Genomic DNA, 9,585 nt, shown 5'->3' with positions numbered 1-9,585 from the left:
CATCCTCTCTCCTTCCCTCTTAAGATGTGAATACACATGATGATAGTGGATGACTCTTTACCTGTTTCTTGTGTGCAAACATTACTGGCTTTCTTTCCTTCCAAGGAATTTTCCCAGTTCAATGATATTTTAAAACCATGGGCATGAAGTTCTTCATAAAACATGTCCAGCAAACCTGAAGAGCAGTGTCTCCTCTGGTTTCTGATCTGGGGGATTCCAGTTCTCCTTCTTTTGTCAGATCAGGAAAATTGGCTGTTTATCACTTGTCCTCATCTTCTCAAAGAGTCACCTTTAGTTTAATTGGCTCACTAATTGTGTTCCTTCTATTTCAATTATTTGAGCATTTATATTTATTCATTCCTGCCTGCCCTACTGCCCTGCTAACCTATGCTATGGCATAATCACCTTTTTCTGGTTCCATTAGGTGAAAACTGAGGTTATTAGTTTCAGAACTTTATTTCTACATGATATAGATGTTTGTTGCTACAAATAGCCCACAAAATGCTATTCAGTTAAATCCAACACTTTTTTCTGTTGTTTCATTTTCATTTGGTCCTATACACCCATCCAAGATATAAAATGCTTAAACACATGTCTATAAAAATTATACAAATAACATTCATATATGAAAAGATTATACATGTACACAATTTAGTGTATGAATAAAATATACAAATTAGTGAATATTAAAATATCTATGGGGTTTTGCAACTATTTTGGAGGGTACGGAAACCCTAGACATTAACAGGATGGTCTTGTGCCTCCCCATTGTTATGGCCCCAGAAGTCATGTCCCTGTGTTCCCTAAAACCCATGTGATCCCAATAGAGCACTGTCATTATGGCAGGGACACTGTGTTTGTGATGGCACTGAGTCCTCTCACTGTTCCTCTCACACAGTAATGGACAGCTGTGCCCTCAGGGTTATTGTGCTCAGCTGCAGCAAGAACTGCTTGGTGGATATTCTTCTGGAGCTTGAGCATCAGTTCCTTAGGAATGGGTGGGGTTTTTTCTACTAGAATATATTGCTCACAACTACTCTAACCTCTTCTGCAGGTTTTGGCAGTTCTAGCTCTGGCAATATGGAGTCGTCAGAGACAGAGTGAAGCCTAGAAAGAGGATCTATGAAGGGTTCATCACTCCTGGACCCAAATCTTGGACAACTGGGAACAGGAAAAATAAACACTAATGACAAGTAATGGAACCCTAATTATGTCAAACTATTTTTGGAATCTTGACATGAGTAGTGAGAAGTACCCACTAGCCAGAAGACTCTCCACAGGAATTTCATGACTTATGGACAAGGTCTGTGGATCCTACAGAACCCTGGCCATGATGTAACATTTGCACTAATTTGAAATTTCACCTGGAAATGGATGAGGTGCTCTGCATATTAGGAGCCTGTGAAATAAAATAGAGGTGTTCATAGTTTTCCCAGAAGCTGAAAATAAATTATGACCCCATCATCTTCTTTGGGATAAGACCAAAGTGAATCTCATTGCCATTGAGCTGATCCTGACTGATAGTGACTCTAGAAGACAGAGTATAATTTTATGTTGAAAAAACACTCAGCAAAAAGAAATGTGTAACATGTTACCAACACGACTCTTGCTGAGAAACAAAGACAGGAGCTGCATGAAAGTGAATGGGGTCCGATCCCCTTGGAGCAAACAAGGACTGAGCTGGAAGATTCCCCAAGGGAAGCTCCTGAACAAAATAGTGGACCCAGTTAACAGTTGTAGACAACTATTCCAATAAATTGGTATTCCAAAGTATAGGATGATGATTGTTTAACACATTTCATAGAGCTGGTCATGATTAAAAATTAGGGTGAGGTTGCAATTCTTAACAACATAAGGCTCATATTTCCTGGTTTCAAATGTTGTCTTATTTGGTCTGGTGACTTATCTATGGTGACTTTTGGTTCTTTGAACAAAGTTATTCTGTTCTACATGATCTGTGACCGGAAGTTGGGGATGTCTTTTGTGGACATTTTAGTCTGTCCAGGTTAGTCAAAACTGATACTCATGTGGTGTAATGGGATATTTTTCTGAGGAAAGGGATCAACAGAGGCAGGGTCTCAGGAAAGAAAATGCAGAATAAGTAGAGGCAATAAATGAGGTATTCCAACACCCTGTGGCAACATCCCATATCCAAAGGGAAGTTGGACAAGCTGTGGGATTTGCATTGTGACACAAAGTTAAGCAGGTTATGGAATGGGCTCAAACAGAATGCTCAGTGTTCACAGTTGTTCTTATTCTGTTGTCAGATTCTATCTATTTATTATACTTACAACAAATAGAGCCTTGCCACAAAAGATTATTTACTGAAGGCATAAAGATAACGTTTCCCAGAGATGGTAAGTCTATTGTTATTTATTGTTTGTTTTTTCTATCTCTCTTTTTTTAAGGAATTTGGAAGTGATTGATAGACATCATTTCTCAAGAAATGTATACAGTATTTCCTTTTTCTGCTGCTCCTTCCAAAGACCAAACTGATATTTGAGTTAATAATCAAGGAGTTTATTGATGAACAAGCAGTTCTGGATTGGACAATAATAATTGTAAGGATGCACAGAGTACTGCAGTGAAGAAGATTTTCAGATATAAATTCAAAAAGATCTTGGAACATACAAGAAAATTCCACTTATTTGATCTTAATTACTTTTGTCTCAAATAGACAAGGCAAAATTGAATTCACTTTGTAAAGACTGAGTAATTTAAAAGTGTCTTATTTGTTTGTTTTTAAATATTGGGGGTGAGAATGAATACTCTTCCTCACAACTGTTGTGAGAGCAACTGGGAAGAAGGAAGGAGGATGCCTGGAGGTTTCCTGAGCTTTGCTGATTTTAAAAGTCAGTTCAAAATAAACAGTAATCATATACAACTAAAAAAAGTTGGAATCTGGCCTGCATCTTTTGTAGACGCCCATCCTTGTTTGAAGAGAGCACTTTTGTCCTCTTCACAGGGGGAAAAAAAGGTGGGGGTAAGGGCGAGACTCACAAAATCATGATTGGTGACAGATTAGTAAACACAGTGTCAGTTCTGACTTCAGGAGAGGGACAGTTCTGATTAGGAGAGGGACAGCAATAACATTTTAAAACCTTACAAGATTGAATCACAGCCCGCTGTTTTCCAGGTGTGATTCACGAAATATTAGCCTAATACTCCAATACTTGTCAAAAGCAATCCAGGATATGCAAGCTCCTGAGAAAGTGCTAAAACGAGTACGTCTCTTCTCTCCTATACAGAAGAGACTTACCAACACTCTTCAGAATTCCTTTACATTACCTTTTTTTGACATTGCAGGTAAGTGGTCAGAAATAAGCAATTGAGGCTGATAGTATGTGAGATTCAAACTGAATTTGGTGGTCTCATTGTGCTCATTTGCATGAAGGTGCTAGTAAAAGGTGCTGCTAGTACTATGGATTTCCAGAAGAACAAACCAATCTGCCTTGACAAAAGTACAGCCAGATGCTCTTTGGGTTCAAGGATGGCAAGACTTTGTCTCATGTACCTTGAACATGTTATCAGGAGAGAGAGTCCCTGGAAAAGGACACACATGGATGGAAAAGTTGTACAACATCTCAAAGAGGAAAACGCTCAAGAAGATGAATGGACACATTGGCTACTACAATAGGCTCAGACGTAGCCACAATGTTCAGGATGATGCAGGACTTAGCAGTGTTTCAATCTGTGAGCATAAGGTCACTGATTCAGACCTCACAGGAGAGCACAGTGTTAGTCTGGGTAGATTAGAGAAACGAATCCACAGAAACGCATACGTATATGAGAGAATTTTATGTAAGAAGTAAGGGTACATAAAGAAACCATCCCAACCCAGGCCAGTCGAAGCCCATAAATCTGACATTAGCCCATATATCCAACACGGATCTACAAAGTCCTCCTAACACGCACAAAACACATGCAATAATGCTGAATGCAGGAGGAAAGTCAAATCAGTGAGTGTTTTAAGCATCTCAGTGCTGGCAGGAGTCTCCACGCTGTTCTCCAGACCCAGGTCTGTATCTTGGCAGGTTCATGTGGCTTCTCCTCAGGGATGTCTCCCAGGAAGTGAGCTTTGCTAGCTGAGGCAAAGAACTAGCTAAGGCAGCCGCACACTGGTCAGACCATCAGAGAACAAGAAACCAGAGAATAAGAAAGGTGAGGCTCACCAAGCCATTTATCTCTCTGCCCTTTATTTAATCCCATGTATTTATCGGCCAGGTTAGCACAATAAACCTTAACTATCACAGCAACTAACAACAACTTGTGCAAACCTCAGCCTTACACAAACGTAGGCCTCAGAATTCAATCCCTAAGTTAAGCTCAGTTTAATAGCAGTATATTATAAGTTAATGCAAGAATACAAAGTACAAGTTTCTTAATTTTCTGCCCGCAGTGTGTACTCCTGATGCTGCAACACATCACAGGAACTCACTGTTGCTTCATGTATTTTCCTTTTCTCATTTCAAATTTGAAAATTTGTTAGAGTACACAGGGTGTTGATGCACCAGTGCTATTCCTTCTTTGAAATAAAAACTTAAGCCTGCTTTTATTTGAAGGACAGAAGTTGTTAACTTTTTAGCTGGAATGTGGATAGACCCCTACGAACAAGAAGAAAACCCTGAAAAGAAAAACTCGATTTCAAGTAGGCTTGCTAAAGAGCATCATCATCCTTAAGCACTGTCTATAAACACCCCGGCCATGTTGCTCAGGAGAGATTTTGATGAACAATGTCATCCTGAGTTCTACTATTAAATAAATATTTGTTCTCTGTTTTGTTAACTGTTTTAGATGGGGAAAGGCTGTCCAACTCACCTTGACTGCATAACCTAATTTAAATAGATAAGGCAGATTGTGGAGCGCTATTGTTTGTGTGTTTGTTTCACACATACTCCCATAGGCTCCCAACCAGTAAATCCTTAAAAGAGCAGGAAGCCTCTTTATCCAAAGAAATGACTGGTTGATGTGGACTGTCAACCCTGTAGTTAGAAACATACATGTAAACCACTAAACAAACAGAACACAGGTAATAAACTACAGTTTCACTGTGGGCAATGCATGCTGTATATGTAAATTTAAACATGTCTCATATCCTTTGGCTTGGTTCGTTGGGCAACATGTGGAATTTACAGGGTTACCCAGGAGTAACATGTTTGGGGCGTTGAGTCTGGATATACACCTCTTAATGATTTTCTCTATGACTGACCTATTGGCCACTCACATCACACACTGTGAGCCTCGCCCTGCTTTTCCAGTGGCTGCCTCACCACCATGCTGATGGTAAACAAGCCAGGAAACCACCTTCCTGGCTGCGTCCTAGCTTGCCTGCCCTTAGGAGGGCCAGTGAGGCTTAGGTAATAACATCCCAGGGAGACAGGTGTACTCAATGGGATCAGGTAAGGTGTTTCCTTGGTCATATAACCTATTAAAAAGATTTTTACCACAGAACTCTGATCACTAGGACTTGAGAACAGTGCAGTTGTAGGTCTGCAGACAGACCAACATAAGTAGAAGAAACAGAGAAAACATAAATAAATGGAGACGTAGAATTATGGAGATTCCATATCTTTAGCTGTGCTGGGGTACAATGAGACACATCCTTGTGTTCAAAACTTCATCATACATTTGGAATACTGGTTATCCACACCATGACAGGGAGGTTAGGGGGAAATAGGGAGCTAAAAATATGAGTACAATAACGGAGAGAGTGTGTATGATATGTGAATTATATGCCAATAAAACAGTTAAAACACAAAGTAAAAGCTCAAGCTATTACCTCTCCTCCATGCATAGCCTTTTGTAGGTGCATCAGTCAGATTCCAACTCACGGTAGAGCCATGTGGCAGGGCAAAGCTGCCCCACAGGGTTTCTCAGGCTATTGTCTCTGCAGGAATGATTGGCCAGGTCTTTCTTCCACAGCACTACTTTCAGTTAGCTGCTGAGAACTACTTAATATAGTGCCATCAGGGCGTCCTCCACACATACTCTGGCTTCCCATGACCTACTTCCCACGTTATAACTAGAGCATTCATTTGAAAGTGAAAACCATTTTGTGTCAAAGCCTTCCCTCTCCATCTCAGAACCAAAGCTCCAGTCACAGTGATCTCCTTAAATTCCCTCAAAATGGCCAGGCTATTGCCTACCTCATAATCATCCTGAATAGCCTTGGTGGCAGAGTGGCTGTGTGTTGTGCTGCTAATTACAGGTCAGCAGTTCAAAATCATCAGCTGTTCCTCAGGAGAAAGATGAGGCTTTCTAATCCAGTGAATAGTCACAGTCCCAGAAACCCACAGGGGAACGTCTATCCTGTCTTAAAGGGTTGCTGTGAGTCAGCCTTAAGTCCATGGCAGTGAGTTTGTTTGAGTTTTGTTCTTATTTGTCTCCTAACTGGAGTCCTTGGATGGAACAGTCAATGTCCGTGACTGACCAAGAGATTGACAGTTTAAATTCACAAGCAACAACACCCTGAAGAAAGTCCTGGCATCGTACTTCAAAAATATAACAACCATTGAAAACCCCAAGAAGGGTATCTTTCCTGTCACATGTGGGTCACTGAGATTTGGAATCCCTTGGATGGCAACGGGTTGTTTCACTTTGGGCTAACTGCTATTTAAGGAACTTTGATGGCGTAGTACATTATGTACTGGGCTGATAATCACAAGGCCACCAGCTGTTCTGTGGGAGAACAATGAGACTATCTTTTGACAAAAAGAATTTCATAGGTTCCCAAACTTATTTGGCTAACTAGCCCCTTACAGAAAAGTAATAATCACTCAGCACTTCTGTGGCAATTGAAAACTTCTGTGGGGTAGTCCATAACCTGGGATAAAGTATAGGTATCTGCTGTTGCAACCTCCCTGCATCATTCCAGTGATCTCAACCTCACCCTCAGGGGGGCGCTTTTACTCACTTTGGGGAACACTGACTTGCAGGCTCCAGAAACACCAGGGGCCATTTCTAAGTCTGTCTTAGATGGTCCCCATAGTCAGAATTGACTTGTTGACGGTGGTGTGGTTTTAACTCTCACTCCTGCAGATCTCTCGGCCATGTTGGTTCATCTGGAGTCACACTGAAGAAATCTCAGCCTTGGTACTTATTGACTGTATAAGTCCGGGAAAGTTCACCTAAGCGTCCTTACTGTTATGATTAAAGGATTCTGTCCCTTTCAAGTTTTTATAACATGTGGCCCGTTCCCACATATGGTTCACTCTTTTGAAATCCTGAGTTGGGAAAGCATATAGGTTTTGACTTATTTTATTGACAGTTCGGTTATAAAAAAGAATCCCTTTCTGGTGTGCACAATGTTTTACCTCACATAAAAATTACTTCTGAAAAATTTCTAGTTGGCATGTGAGATAAAGTTTATTGTGCTAACCTGGCTGACACATGTGGGGTTAATTGAAGCACGGAGGGATAAATGGCTCCATGAGCCTTGCCATACTAATTCTCGGGTTTCTTGCTTTCTGATGGTTGGACCAGGATGCAGTTGCCTTAGACAGCTCCCTTCTTCAACTGGCAAGGCTCATTCCTGAAAGACATCCCTGAGGAGAAGCCACATAGACCTACCCTGATGCAGCCCTGGTTGCTGGAGAAGCCATGTGGAGACCCCTGCCAGTGCTGAGATGCTTACATGCTCACTGATTCGGCTTTCCTCCTGCAGTCAGCATTATTGTGTGTGTTTTGTGAGATGGAGGAGGACTTTATGGATTGGTGTCAGACGTATGGGCTAATGTTGGACTTGTTGGCTTGGGCAGCACTGGGTTGGATGTTTTCTTGATGTGCACTTACCCTTTATATAAAACTCTCTTATACATGTTTCTGGGGATTTGTTTCTGTAATGTACCCAGACTGAAACAATATGATTGTAGTTGTTTATTTTTAATGAAATAATGTACTGTAGTCTGAAATTACAGTGAGAAGTGTGTCATCATGTCCTGATACACAGTCTTTAAAACATGGGAACACAGGTACAATATTTCATTCTTGCCTCTGTGAGAGCTATCTCCAGGGATTGTAACAGAAGTTCTGTTTTTCCTGGATGTCTAACAATTAAGGTGGTGAATGATCTTGGTCTCTATTCAAATATAGAGAAATGATCCAACAAAAGTAATTTTGGCAAAGAAGGGGCTTATGAAACACTTTTTTTGTGTGTGGGTAGGTCGGGAGGAATTCTGGAAATGAGACCATTTAGCCACCACAGTGGGCTTCTGAGGGAGGTATAATGCCATCTCCTGTTTGAATATTTGGGTGCATGTGATTTGTTCTCTGCTTTTCGTGAATATTGGGGTTGGGAGAACTGACTCATATTGGAGTGGTTCTCAAGCCTGGTTACACAGCATAATCCCTTATAATGAAGCTCTTAAAAAAACAAACAGTGGATCATGCCACAGTCCAAATCAATTAAACTTCTGAGGTGATAACTAGGTGATTCCTGAAAGCAGTTCATATGAAAAACTAATTTGTCCACTTGTGGAGAATTAGTCACTGCAACCTCATGAATAGCAACAGAACTCTGTCATATATAGTGCCAAAAATAAGACCTCAGTCCAGAACTCAACTCACTGCCAGTGAGTCGATGTCAACTCGTACTGACCCTATAGGACAGGATAGAAATGTTCCTCTGTGTTTCCCAGACTGTAACTCTTTAAGGGAATAGAAAGCCCCGTCTTTCTCCCAAGGAACATTGGTGGTTTTGAAATGCTAATTAGTAGTTCATAGGCCAATGCATAACTACTACGCCACCAGGGCTCTTTCTCAGGATAGAAGGTACTCAAAATATGGTCAGGGAAGAGCTGCCAGCTCAAAGCAGAGTTGATCATAATGACATGGATGGAATAAGTCCGTTGAGACCTTCATTTGCTGATAGAGGATATCTCAATATGAGAAGAAACAGTGACAACTATTTAATCATTGAAACTCAGAATTTTGAAGTACTAATATAGAAAAACTAGAAGCCATAAAATATTACATGGAACACATAAAGATCAATACGCTAGGTATTAGTGAGCTAAAATGGACGGATATCTGCCATTTTGAATCAGACAGTCAAACAGTTTGCTGTGCTGGGAATGACACATGCAAGAGGAATCACATTCATCGTCCTGAAGAATGTTTCAAGATCTACTTGAAGTACAACGCTATTGTAATAAAATATTACCATCTGCATACAAGAAAATCTAGTCAAAACGGTTATTTAAAGTGATGCACCAACTACTAAACTTGCTGAAGAACCTGATGGATTTTACCATCACCTCCAGTGTGAAATTGATCAAACACACAATCTGAATGCATGGATAATTAATGGCGATTGGAATTCAAAAGTTGGAAACAAAGAGGAAGGAATAATAATTGGAAAATATGGCCTTGGTGATAGAAATAAATCTGGAGATCACATGATAGAATTTTAGAAGGCTAACAACTTCTTCATAACAGATACCTGAGTGGGCATACACAGGAATCAAATTGATTACATCTATGGGAAGAGAAGATGGAGAAGCGCAATATCAGCAGCTAAAATCAGTCTGGGAGTCAACTGTGGAATAGACCATCAATTGCTCATTGCTAAGTTCAGATTCAAGCTGA

This window comes from Tenrec ecaudatus, chromosome 17, assembly GCF_050624435.1.
Source record: "Tenrec ecaudatus isolate mTenEca1 chromosome 17, mTenEca1.hap1, whole genome shotgun sequence".
Lineage (NCBI taxonomy): Eukaryota > Metazoa > Chordata > Mammalia > Afrosoricida > Tenrecidae > Tenrec > Tenrec ecaudatus.
This window is presented reverse-complemented; position numbering follows the sequence as displayed.